The 14,475-nt window shown below is 38.5% G+C and overlaps 1 pseudogene; it reads left to right on the forward strand.

Moving 5' to 3' along the window:
- Nucleotides 1–227: 227 nt before the first annotated feature.
- LOC149211597 (dynamin-related protein 4C-like) overlaps nt 228–14,475 on the forward strand; it is a 32,662-nt pseudogene continuing 18,414 nt past the window's right edge.

The raw sequence follows: 14,475 nt of genomic DNA on the forward strand, positions 1-14,475 counted from the left end.
TATCGATGGTCAGAAGGTCATATGCTTTAAATGCTTCAAATGTAAGCTCAAATATGTGGAGAAAGAAAGAGCGAAGTCTAGAAGACTGCATAGCGGGTAGAGTTGTTGATGAAGACTAGTGGGACAAAGATTATTGTATTGTTATAATGTGTGTATGTAAGAATTAAGGGGAAGTGTTGGAAGATAATTATTTCATGTATAATTTATAATTAGTTTCATATTCGTACATGGATGTTGAGAGAATATCTCAACCTCCCTATTTATATTTAGAATTGGTTAAATCTCACAAGCACCATCAATATGTGTTGTATCCATGTGATTTTAAAAATAATAAAATTGTTCATTTGTGTGTGAATCTCTTAGTTTTTTAACAAACATAGTATAAGTGATTAGAGTTACACTAAGTGATACACCTGTAACTCTTGTAACTCTTCAAGTAAGCAAGGTGGATGCTCCAGACCTAACAATGGTAGCTTTTCCAGGGATAACAAGGGTCCCGGTCCATGAGAAATCAAAGGATACCTACAAACAGATAACAAATATAATCAAGTAAAATATCACCCCAGAAGAGAGCATCATTCTAAAAGTATTCTCTTCCACTTTCGATTTCCCTACATGTGAGTCCATAAAAATATCTCAAGGCATTGATCTGAATGGTCAAAGAACTTTAGCTATTGTAACCAAAGTCGATAGAGCTCCTGAATGCTTGCACGAGAAGGTGACTGTTGACATTGTTAACATGGGCCATGGCTATGTTTTTGTGAGAAACAGAGTTAATTCTGAATCAATTACACAAGCAAGACAAAAGGAAAGTGATATTTTTAGAAATGATCCTCACCTTTCACTCATTGATAAATCTATAGTTGGGATACCATTTTTGGTTGAGAAGCTTATGCATATTCAAGAAAAGGCAGTTCGAAAGTGCCTTCTCGATGCTGTGAATAAAATTGATGCTACACATTCCAAGAGGCAGTCAGAGTTGGGTTCATTTCCTCAGCATTTCTCCAATGCAAAAGAGGCAATGGTTGAGTTTATGGGAGTTATGGATGACATCAAAGGTATTAAACAATATTATTGTGTTGGGCGACTTTTGTTAGAAAAAATTCACAGGGGCAGAGGAGAGGAGTCTGGCTTAGAATTCGATTGTGGTGAGGCAAATATTATATTGTGTCAAGGATATCGCAACTACACAAAGGATTAATTAAAACAAAAGAAAAAACTCACGGAAAAACAAAGTAAAATAGAGTAAATCTTGGAGCAACTAAATAAGACTTTGGATTAAATTCTAATTCATGAAAATACATTCATATGAGAGTGCACCTCATTCATCAAAGTGATAATAAGGTTTATGGTGATTTACTCTTCACCAAGGGTTGCAGAGTAACAGTCAATAAAACACAGTAACTGTTGTTTTCACTCACCCACCAAAATTTGCTCTAGTATTTTCTACACCTCTAAAACATTCACCCTCTATCTCGCTCAACCTTACAAATGACTTTTTATATTCATATTTGTCTCAACATACAAATTTGACATTAATACATGAGAGATAAAATCATTAAGACATGGGATGGGCGATTATGCACAATGAGGGATTTCCTGGACTTGCATAGGTTGCGGACTGCAACTAAGAGTTGCGTAGTAAATGTTTCACCCATACATATTTAGCAACCCTAATTAAGTGATTTAACTCTGTGATGTGTTTTGGAATGGTCAACATTATACTATTGCCCAAACCTTATGTCCTTCTGCCTGCAAACAAAATCACATCCTGTAAAATACTTCTGACAAGTATGGTTGCTGTCAGAGAGTTTAACTCAGTGGTTGGGATTAATATTTCCAACACTCCCCCTTAATCACAAGTATTGCCATTGAAAATTCCCAAATAGTCTCTGAGATAAACAAAAATTTTAGGTGCCAATGCCTTTGTGAAAATATGATCAAATTGTTCTTGTGCCCTGCAGTGCTACAACACAATTTCATCATTGTTAATCAACTCTCTAATAAAATTATATTTAACATCAATATGATTGGTCCTCTTGTGAAAAATAGAATTCTTTGATAATGCAATTGTGGAAGTGTTGTCACAGAAAATAGTTGTTGTTCCCTCTTGTTCGTGGCAAAGATCCCTCAACATCCTTCTCATCCAAACTGCTTGACGCGATGCTACTGTTGTAGCAACATATCTAGCTTCTACTATTGATATTGAAACTATTGGTTGCTTCTTGGAGGACCATGAAATGGATCTGAAACCTAAATGAAAAACATATCCTGACGTGATTTTTCTATCATCGACACTTCCTGCCCAATCACTATCAGTGTACCAACCACCCTAAAATCATCTATTGAGGCATACAAAATGCCATACTATTTTGTCCCATTGACATACTTTAGAATCCTTTTCACTACTTGCCAATGTGTCTCCTTGGGTGTCTCCATGAACTTCAACACCAAACTCATTGCATACATTATATCCGGCCTAGTGGTGGTCAAATACATCAAGCTACCTATCATACTTTTGCATGGATTGACATTGTTGTTGCAATCTTCTTTGCTTAAATTCAACCCCATGACGGTTGGAGTTGGTGTGGGCTTGCTGTTATGTATTTTAAACCTCTCCAAAATATCTGCTACATACCTCTCTTGAGAAATAAAGATGCCATTTTTTGTTTACTTCACTTCAATGCCCAAAAAATATCTTAACCACCCAAATTCAGTCATTTCAAATCCACTCTTCATTAATTATTTGAAATCAACAATGAGGAAATCATCACAGCCTTTAAAAATCAGATCATCTACATATAAGACAATAATAAGAACCTTAACATCACTCTCCTTGATGTAGACTATAGGCTCAACGTCACATTTGTCGAAACCATTGTCCAACAAGTAAGCATCTATTCTGATATACCATGCACGTGGTTCCTACTTCAGCCCATAAAGAGCTTTCCTCAACCAATACAATTTGTCCTCTTGGCCTTCTACCTCATAACCAGGTGATTGCGGAACATACATTTCCTCTTTCAACACTCCATTCAATAATGTTGATTTTACATCGATTTGGTACACTTTTCATTTATGTTGTGCGACAATCACCACAACTATACAAACTATCTCTATCCTCGTGACTTGCGGAAATGTCTCTGCATAATCTCTTCCATGATGTCACTTGTATCCTTTGACAACTAGCCTTGCTTTATGCCTTTCAATCTTACCATTGACATTTCTCTTGGTATTATATACCCACTTCACTCCTATGACTTCTTTTCCTTAAGGAAGATTCACTAACTCCCATGTGTCGTTCTTTTCTATTACTCCTATCTCTTCCTCCATTGGCTGCAACCCATTTTTCTTCTTTAAATGAATCCTCAAAATGGATTGGGTCATCTACATGAAAAAATAATGCAAATAAGGAATTTAGAACAATGCTACTATGAATTTCATCTTGCTCATAAATTTCATTAAGATTTCTGAATTTTGGTCTTCTTGTGCTTGCCAAAGATGGGCTTGACATGTCACTTGCTGTTGCGCTTTGCGGCATAATTGGAGAAACACTTGCTTGACTACGCGACATTGTCTTGTTATTTTCTTATCATGTTATTTGATGCTTGTTTTGTTGTGCTTGAATAGGAATAGAGGGAGTCACTATTGAGGAATTGTTTTCTTCTATCAATTCCTCTTTATCCTCATGTGGCATACATGCTTTGACATTGACTATCTTCTCTAAACTTCCATCCCATGCCTCTTCTTCTATGAACTGCAAATCTCTGTTGATTATGACTTTCTTGGTTGATGGATTGTAGAGCTTGTATGCTTTGGATTCATCACTTTATCCAACAAATACACATTTCTCCCCCTTGTTGTCCAACTTCTTCCTCAACTCATCCGCGATGTGTGCATATGCCACACATCCAAAGACTCTCATGTGAGTGACACTATGCTTTCTTCCACTCAACCCCTCTTCAAGAGCTACATTCTGTATGCTTTTGGTTGACATATATTCAAGACATATTTTTCACAAGCGAAAACTTTAGCCCAATAATCATTTAGCAAAATCTTTTCCTTCAACATACTTCTTTCCATTTCCATAATGATCCTATTCTTCCTTTCCGCTACACCATTTTGCTAAGGTGTATACCTAGTTGTAAATTGCTTGTGAATTCCATGTTCCCTACAAAAACGTAGGAAATCATTTGAGATATATTTGCCACCTCTTTCAGTCCTCAAGGCTTTGAGGTAGTGTCCACTTTGCTTCTCAGCAAGAGTTTTGTATTGGCAAAATCTCTCAAACACTTCACTTTTCTATTTTAGGAGATAGACCCATGTCTTGCTTTTGCAGTCATCTATGAAGGTCAATATATAATGGTTTCCTTCAACTGATGGTGTTTGCATTGGTCCATGTAAATCTGAATGGACAATCTCCAAAGGTGTTTTTGCCCTTACTGACTTTCCTACTATAAATATCTATTTATTTTTCTTTCCCAAGATACATCCTTCATATAGGTTGTTTGGTTTTTGTATAAACGGAAATTCCTTCACCATGCCTTTCTATGCAGCGAATTCAAACCTCCAAAGTTGAGATGTCCAAATCTCAAATGCCATAACCAATTCTCATCTTTGACCTCCGCTTGGTAGTTCATTTGTGTAACAGCTGCAACTTTTCTATCATCCTCTTGTGAGTTCATTGATAGTTGTGTTTGTGCACCTTATTTCTTCAAATCTGATCTCATCTTGAGAGGAAACATTATATTTCTTATCATCTAAACCTTTGTAATCAATTGTTTGCTTGGAGGCTTATCCAAAATTGTGCACTCATAATTTTTTTAAAAACATTGTAGCCCTTTTGCATGAGTTGTCCAATGCTTATGAGGTTATGCCTCAAACCACGGACAAAGTAAACATCTAAGATGTACTTCTTCTCCCCCTTCTTTGTTGGGATATTAACTCTTCCTTTGCCCATGATAGAGACTTTGCTATCAGTCCCTAATGTCACTTCAGATTTCACACTTTCATCTAGATTGGAAAACATTTCTATATTCCCTGACATGTGGTTGCTACACCTTGAATCTAAATACCATACATCACTTTGTTTTGTTGTGCTACATCACAATCTAAAAACATACTATCATGGTTCTGATTTTGTTTTTTGAAATTTACACTTGGTTTGTTACTAATGTCATGTTTCTTCTTTCTACATTCATTTGCATAATGACCATACTTCTTACCGTAATGACATTGGACTTGAGATTTATCATACCTATGACCTTGTGCTTTATTTGGCTTGGGCCTTGACTTGGATTTTATTTGTTGCCCCTTCCACTTGACCTTGAAGGGTTGCTTCTTCCACTTTTGTGTGGGCTTCTTCCTCTTCCTCTAGCATATTATCTTCTTCTTGCCTTGACATTTTCCAAATGAAACTTGTGTCTTGAAGGCATGCTCCAATGAGGAGCTTGTTTCTCTATCCAGTCTATGTTCATGAGAAATCAATGATGCATGAAGCTTATCCATTGAGAACTGTGAGAGATCCTTTGTCTCTTCTATGGCCACAACGATTGCATCAAACCTTGCTGGCAGGATTCTCAAAACTTTCTCAACTATTCTCCTTTCCTCAAGTGTCTCACCATGAGACCTGATTTGATAACAAACTAAATTACATGTGTACAAAATGAGTCTACATTCTTAGACTCTTTCATACAACGTGTTTCAAAATCTCTTCTCAACATTTGTAGTTTTCTGTCTTGAATTTTACCATGCCTTGGTAGGTTGTGTGGAGGGTGTCCCATGCTTGCTTGGACTTCGTTGTTGCTACAACCCTTGGGAAAATACTTTCATGAACTACTTGAAAAACGTAGAAGAGGGCTTTTGCATCCTTCTTCCAATTTTCGGTGAATAAATCCCTTTCTTCTTGAGACAAGGCATTGTATGTTATTGCATCTGCTCATTCTTGAAAACCATTCTCCACTAAATCCTAAATGTCTTGAGAAGAAAACATGCCTGCATTGTAATAGCCCAATAATCATAATTTTTTCCATTAAATTGAGGTATCTGAGGATTAGTGAAGCTTGTTCTTGATGTTGTCATTTCCGAGTGAAAAAAAAAACTTTCTACCTGCTGGTAAATTCGTTCCAAAGGAAAAAATAATGTGCCCTCAAAACAATTTTCAATTGTTAGTAGAAACCCTTGTTTTTACAATAACAATATTTAACCTGCTATACCTTGTTAGAAACATTTCACGGGCAGAGGAGAGGATTTTGGCTTAGAATTTGGTTGCGGCAAGGATATCGCAACTACATAGGAGAGGAGTCCAAGGATATCTCAACCACATAGGAGAGGAGTTTGGCTTAGAATTCGGTTGCGGCAAGGATATTGCAACTACAGAGAGGCTTAATTAAAACAAAAAAAATTCATGCAAAAGCTTGGAGCAACTAAATAAGACTTTAGATTAAATTCTCATTCATGAAAATACATTCATATGAGACTGTGGCTCATTCATCAAAGTAAAAACAAGGTTTAGGATGATTTACCTCTCTTCACCTCTTAGACATTCACCCTCTCTCTCGCTCGACCTTACAAATGAATTTTTACATTCATATTTATCTCAACATAGAAATTTGATATTAATACATCATAGAGCAAATCATTAAGACACATTATGGGTGATTATACAAAATGAGGGATTTCTTGAACTTACAGAGGTTGTGGACTGCAACTAAGAGTTGCGTAGTAAATGTTTCACCCATACATATTTACCAACCATCATGTTTTAACTCTCTGATGTGTTGTGGAATGGTCAGCGTTGTACTACTGCCTAGACCTTGTGTCATTCTGCCTGCAAACAAAATCGCAACCTGCAAAATACTTATGAAGTATAACTACTGTGAGAGATTTTCAAGCATGATTCGGACATGCATTGCATTGCTTGTTTGAGCAGGATGTTTAAAATTTTTTCTGTGATCTTATGAAAGAGAAGTATTAGGAATGCCTTTTCTAAAAGAGGAAATAGAGTTATTGGAAGAGGCACAGGAATCACTCTTCCGAACTTTTTGCCTCATGCTGCCCCTTTGTTACTTTATTGAAAAATCGCATTATTTCCGTTTCTGAGTTATGCAGATACTTAGCCATGGATATCTGGACAAAGTCATATGTCCTGTGATTGATCTTCAAACACAAAGCTATCCAAATTTGCAGTCACTATCGAGGGCGGTTATTCAAGATTTAATTGGTAGAAAAAAATCTGAATGCGTGAAGTACGTTGAAGAGATGAGACAGAGGAGTATAGTTCTCACAATGAGTCCAAATACTCGGCAACACTGTCAACATTGCAAGAAAAGAAGAAAGAATTCTATTCTGTTGTAGAAAAAAATTATTTTTCCATTAATATCGAAGGTATTGGAAAAATTAAATTGAATGAAGTGCTCAATAAAAGTGACCAGCTGGAAGCAGTCTTTGAGTTGAAGATCGGTATCACTTCTTATCGGAACGTGGTGAGGACGAGATTGGCCGATCAGATTCCTTTGCATCTACGGTTCATTTCTCTAAAGTTGATTAAAGATGAAATTGTCACTGAGATTGTGAAAGAAGTTGCTGTACAAGGGTTGGATACGATAATAGTATGTGCTTGAAGAAATTCCAGTCATTTTCAAGAAGCAAAAGAATCTCAATAATACTTTGAGGAAATCAAAATATGCATTGTTAAAACTTTTTCGAGCTTGTGACAAGGTTGGTAACAATGATTCCTGAGACCTGTTTTCCTTATACAGTTCTCTATAGTGCTAATACATGTTGGAAGTACTACACACCTACATGCAGACACTTAGTTAGAGCATGGGACTACATGCAAGATTCCTTCTGCATGATTTACTCCCTGATTTTCTCTTTCTTTAACTCCACAACTAGTTAGTTCTTCTGCATGATTTACTCCCTGATTTTATCCTTCTTTAACTCCACAATTGGTTAGTTCTTCTGCATGATTTACTCCCTGATTTGCTCCTTCTTTCACTCTGCAACTAGCTAGTTCTCTCCGGAACTTGTTATAGGTGTTGAGTCTTCTCATTGATCACCACTATGGTGCATTAACTTGGGATTTTCACCGAGTAATGCTATATCATGAGCATTGCAACCTATTTTCTAATGAATCATTCTTTTGTTCTTTCGATTTTCTTTTAGTGTTTTTTCTCTGCAAAGCTGTGTGTTCAACCTTTACTAGCTAGATTCATCTATGTAGGTTTTCTAACACATTTACATGGTATCAGATCTTGGACCCAGGTTCGATTCCCCCAAGTTGCGTTTGAGGGAGGTGTTGGAAGAATCACCACACCTCTATAGAATCTGTAATTTCCACCCTAGGGATCCTAGTTACTTGTTTGTAACATTTACCAACACCTGCGGGTTTTGGTGTAACGGCAAACCTCCACATGGCGTCAGAGCCCACAAGTTGCTAGATAAAAGGTGCACCAGTACTTTATTTTGCAAGTATTACAACTTGGAGATCGAAGATCAACATAAAAATGGAGTTTCCCGAAGCATTGATCCTAACACCGTACAACTATCACGAATGGAAGGACCAAATGGCTCGATACCTTCCTCAAAAAGGGTTGTACAGAATTACCATTGTTGCAGAAGTGGAACCCACTTTAGCCATAGAGAAATCCAAGTACCTCAACCGTATGGATGAGGCCCACATATCCATATTCATGTGCATCTCTCCAGAGTTGCAGTTTCATCTATCTGCCTGCAATACTCCCAATGAGATTTGGAAGAAGGTTGAAGAACTCTACGGGAAACAAGATGAGTTAAAAGGACATCTACTCGAAGTGGAGTTGTTGTCATTGGATCCATGGAACTATGACAGAATTCAAGACTTCTTCACCAAATATAATGATCTATTGCTGCAACTCGAGGGTTGTGGAATTGAAAAATCCAAGGAGGAGAGTAGCCAAGGTCTCTCTATTATGTCAAAGCTCAGACCTGAATACTCCGTCTTTGTGTCTACATTTCATTCAGTAAGGCTCACAACAGGTAATTCCTACACTATGCCTTCTCTCAAAGAGTTCATGGAGTCCCTTACTTTTGATCAAGATAAACTCATTGGCATGGGGAAAATCAAACCTCAAAAAGCGCTTGCACTTGCTATGCATTATGGCAGCCACAATAAAAATCACAGATCTGATTCAAATCAGAAAAATTAGTAGCAAAAGAACAAGGGAAAAGCGCATTCCCATCCAAGGAAGGAAGGGTACACCAAGCCCTTCAATGACTCCTCCGGCTCAAGAAATGAGAAAGTGAAGAAAGGAAACAGATGCACCTACTGTCAAAGAGGATTCATCCATAATCCTCTTGCATGAAGAAGCAAATTGACCAAATGGCAGAAATATTTTAGAAGCACAACCTTGGGGACCACATCCCTCAAGGCACCAAGAAGAAAACTGAGGATCTGCCACACGGGAAAGGTAACAATTTTCATGCTTTAGTTGCAATTAATTCTTCCCATGATGCATCGGTTATAGATTCTAGTGCATCACATCATATGGTTGCTGCAAAGGAAGTCTATTCCTCTTTGGATGCATGCAAAGGTCCTCCCATCCTCTGGGAGATGACTCACCTATTGAGGTCACCGGAAAAGGTAGAGTGGAACTTTTACACGAAAGCTTTGAAGATGTGCTTCATGTTCCAAAACTTTCAGTAAACCTTCTTTTAGTTTATCAGATCACTCATTCTGGCACTGGAAAGAAAGTGGAATTCACTGCAGATTACATAGAAACTCCAAAATTGCAACCAGTGAGGTAAACAATGGAGCCAGACTGTACACATTTTCTGAATTTATTGAATCTGAATCCTCCTTATTGCTTACACATGCTGATGATAGTAGTAGGCTTTGGCATGAGAGGTTTGGTCACTTAAATTATAGGTATATGTAGCAGCTAAGCAAGCATGATATGGTGGAAGGCTTGCCAAATATCAGTTTCTCCAAAGGAGTTTGTGAAGGGTGTGTCCTTGGCAAACATCCTAGAGAAAAGTTTGACACTGGCAAGACTCACAGAGCATCCTCTCCTCCAGATCTGATCCATAGTGATCTCATGGGGCCTTTTCCTCATCCTTCTATCAACAAAGCAAGGTATGTTCTTACATTTATTGATGATTTCTCACGGTATACTTGGGTGTTTCTTCTCAAGAACAAATATGAAGTTTTTGCGCACTTTGAAGATTTCAAAGCACTAGTTGATACATAGTCAGAGAGAAAGATCAAAGCCCTCTGTATAGAAAATGGGGGGGAATATGTTAACACAACACTTCAGAACCTTTGCCTTCAGTCTGGCATACAGTTGCAGTACATAGTTCCATACACTCCACAGCAGAATGGAGTTGCTGAGAGAAAGAACTGATCTCTTAAAGAGATGGCTTCCTACATGTTGCATGCTAAGTCACTACCTCATAAGCTATGGGCTGAAGCACTTAATTGTGCTAACTACATCCAGAACAAATCTCCTCATAGGTCTGTCAAGGATCAGACCCCCTTTGAGGCTTGGAGTGGCATTAAACCAGAGGTCACCCACTTCCGTGTTTTCGGCTCCCGAGCATGGGCTAGGATCCCCTCTGAAAAGAGGAAAGCTCTTGATTCACAGAGCATTAAGTGCATCCTTGTTGGATACCCTAATGGTGTGAAGGGATACTAACTCCTGATTTCCTCTACGGACAAGCTCATCATTGAGCGAAGTGTCAAATTTGAGGAAGGTCTCTCGCATGCACCTCAATTGCCGCATGCAGACACCTTTTATCTACCTCATGTATGAGATGATGACTCAGTACACTCTGATGCAGATATAGAGCACGCAGATGCAGAGACAGAGTCTTCAGACACAAATCCAATGCATGCATATGACGATCCACATCCAAGCCTAGATCGGGCTTCCAGCAGTGAATCAAATTCCCCTATCATAAATCAGAGAACAAGGAGCTTACATGAGATATATGCACAAGACCACCTAGCTGCTAGAAATGGTATTGTGGGGGATAATTCTGATCTACAAAGGACTAGATCAGAGTTTATTGAGCCTCCTCTTGCCATCACCATCCTGGCATTGTCATTTGGTTCAGTTTTCTGATCCACAGTCTTATGCCGAGGCCGCTGGGCATCCATCTTGGGAGTCCGCCATGGAGGAGGAGTATAACTCCCTCCTCGAGAACCAAACCTGGGATCCGGTCCCCCTTCCTTCAGGAAGGAAACTTGTCTGATGCAAATGGGTCTACAAGACCAAGAGTGCTACAGATGGGCAAATCACCAGACAGAAATCTAGGCTAGTAGCCAAAAGCTTCCAGCAAGTGCATGGAATTGATTATGATGAGATCTTTGCTCCAATAGCAAAGATGGATTCCATATGCCTTGCACTTGCCACTGCAGCTGCCCAGGGGTGGGAAGTACATCAGATGTATGTGAGGAATGCCTTTCTCCACTGAGACCTATCTAAGGAGATCTACATGGAGCAGCCACATGGTTTCATTTAGGATTCGTCTTTGGTCTGCAGACTGAAGAAATCTCTCTACAGCCTTAAGCAGGCCCTGAGATCTTGGTATGCGAAGATGGATTATTTTCTCTTATCATAAAACTTTGAAAGATGTAAGTCTGATCCAAATGTTTACATGCTCAGGACACATGATTCTCTTCTTATCTTAGTTTTGTATGTGGATGATCTCCTGATCACTGGAAGCTCGGCTTCAACCATTGCTACAGTCAAGAGGGCCTTGCATGATAGGTTCTTGATGATAGACATGGGTCCATTACACTTCTTTCTTAGTCTTGAGATCAGCCAGGATGGATGCCACAGGCATCAAACTCTCTCAGGATAAGTATGCATGGGATCTCCTTGAGAGATTTCACATGACTGACTACAAGTCAGCACTGACTCCTTTTCTGTCAGGGGTCCGCCTTGAGGATGGAGGTGACACTCCATTAGTTGACAGCACTCTCTACTAACAACTAGTGGGGAGCTTATTGTACCTCACCCACTCCAGACCAGATCTCTCATATGCAGTAGGGGTAGTTTCCAGATGCATGCAGGAGCCGCATGAGCTACACTGGAATGTTGCCAAGCGCATCCTCCGATATGTGCAGGGCACCATCACCGTCGGGATTCAATATGCAGCACACACTGCATTGAATCTCCTTGGCTTCACAGATTCTGATTGGGCGGGAGACGGCGTTGATCACAAGTCCACCTCCAGATATTCACTCAGTCTAGGATCTGGCCCTATCTGTTGGTCGAGCAAGAAGTAAGTTGCTATTGATCTCTCTTCAGCTGAGGCCAAGTACAGAGGAGTAGTGAACATCACCATTTAGGCTCTGTGGCTACAACACTTCCTCACTGAGTTGGGCGTCCAGTTCCACCAGCCCGTTGTCATCTAGTGTGACAACCAGAGCACTCTCAAATTTTGCAGGGATCCAGTATAGCGGCAGCGGATGAAGCACATAGAGATCCATATGCACTACATGAGAGACCTAGTACATGATCGGGTCATTGACTTGTAGTTCTATCCTTGCACAGAACAGACTACAGACATCTTCACCAAGACACTCACTGAGTAGAAGTTTCGCTCTCTGCACAATTATCTTGGAGTGAAGGACACAGTTGCTTAGCAACTGTCTTTTCTTCCTCTTTTCTTTTGATTACATTGTATTTTGAGGCGGGGGGTTTTCCCAGGAGGTTTTCCGTCTTTCCTCAATTTTAGTACAAGTTGCATTGTATTTTGGGTGACCTTAGGCCTTAGTTGCCAGGGCCCATTTCCTATTTTTCCCCATAGTGGTGTTCACGAGAGGTGTTGGAAGTACTACACACCTACATGTGAACACTTAGTTATAGCATGGGACTACATACAAGATTCCTTCTGCATGATTTACTCCTCCTTTAACTCTGCAACTGGTTAGTTCTTCTGCATTATTTACTCCCTCATTTGCTCCTTCTTTAACTCCGCAACTGGTTAGTTCTTCTGCATGATTTGCTCCGTGATTTGCTCCTTCTTTCACTCCGCAACTTCTGCATGATTTGCTCCGTGATTTGCTCCTTCTTTCACTCCGCAACTGGCTAGTTCTCTCCAGAACTTGTTATAGGTGTTGAGTCTTCTTATTGATCACCATTATGGTGCATTACCTTGGGATTTTCATGCAGTAATGCTATATCATGAGCATTGTAACCTATTTTCTAATGAATCATTCTTTTTTTCTTTCAATTTTCTTTTAGTGTTTTTGCTCTGCAAAGCTATGTGTTCAACCTTTATTAGCTAGATTCATCTGTGCAGGTTTTCTAACACATTTACAATACATAGGTAATGATGATGCCTAACACCTATGACCAATTTTCAAAATATTGTTCTCTATACTGCTAACGTATGCATTTTTGTTTTAAAAGTTCCCTAGGGTTTTTGATGTATCAATCTAAACTGTTATTAAACCTGTCTTATGCAGCAATCTGAATTTCAACTGCTTCATAAACCATTTTTTACCAAACTGCAGTTACATTTGAAGATATTTTGACATAATAAAAGCTTAATCTAACGCAAAACTATTTTTCTGCCTTCCTTGATATAATTCGAATGTATGTTTTAAAAAATGCTTAGATATAATTCGAATGTATGTTTTAAAAGAATGCTAGTAAGGATTGTATCGAATTGATATAAGCATGAACACATTGAATGGTGAATTGATATAAGCATGAACGCATTGAATGATATAGGATAAATTTTCGTCATATTTATTTATTTGAAAAATATATTATATTCTAATATCCTCATCGGAATTGATGAGAAAGCAAGATTATTTTTTAATTTTTTATCCCAGATTCAAATTGTCTTTGATAAATAATTTTCGAAATATTTTTATTTTAGAAGAAACCAGACAGTTTGATATTTGCACTATAGTTGATTACTTCAGAAAAGATGTTATCTGGCATTCTCATGAGACGTATCAGATTTTTTTTAAGGTGGGGTAGCTTAAAAAAGACCCATATCCGACTATAGTAATCAAAATTGGTGCATTGATATTACTTTAAGCTGATTACTGTGACGACTCCGGGACTAATCAAAGATTTTAAACGGTCATTGGATGCAATGTTGTTACCCATTTTATTCGGCCTTTCTTCTAGAGGCAGGCTAAACCATATACTATATTTATTGATATTCATCTGTTTCTTTGACATTTTGAAACTTTTAAACTAATGTTGGTATTAGTTGGAGGTATTAAATGTTATGCGAAGTACCCAAATGCAATATCAATGTTGGTTGATCGAATGTTAGCTGGCTTTGTGACACTACTATCTGGTCCTTTGTAACCGGTTAGTTTAAGTCTATTGCAAATTTCCAGAATATTTCGGAATATTTGGGAATCTGACGGACATGGGTGCAATCAAAAAATTGATGGCGCTGGCGCCCATGTTCCTGGGATTCCTGAATATTCTAAGAATCTTCAATTGACTTAAAGATGGCCTT

This window comes from Pinus tabuliformis, chromosome 1_1, assembly GCF_031772625.1.
Source record: "Pinus tabuliformis cultivar Carrire ecotype Pingquan chromosome 1_1, CPIR1, whole genome shotgun sequence".
NCBI classification, from domain to species: Eukaryota; Viridiplantae; Streptophyta; class Pinopsida; order Pinales; family Pinaceae; genus Pinus; species Pinus tabuliformis.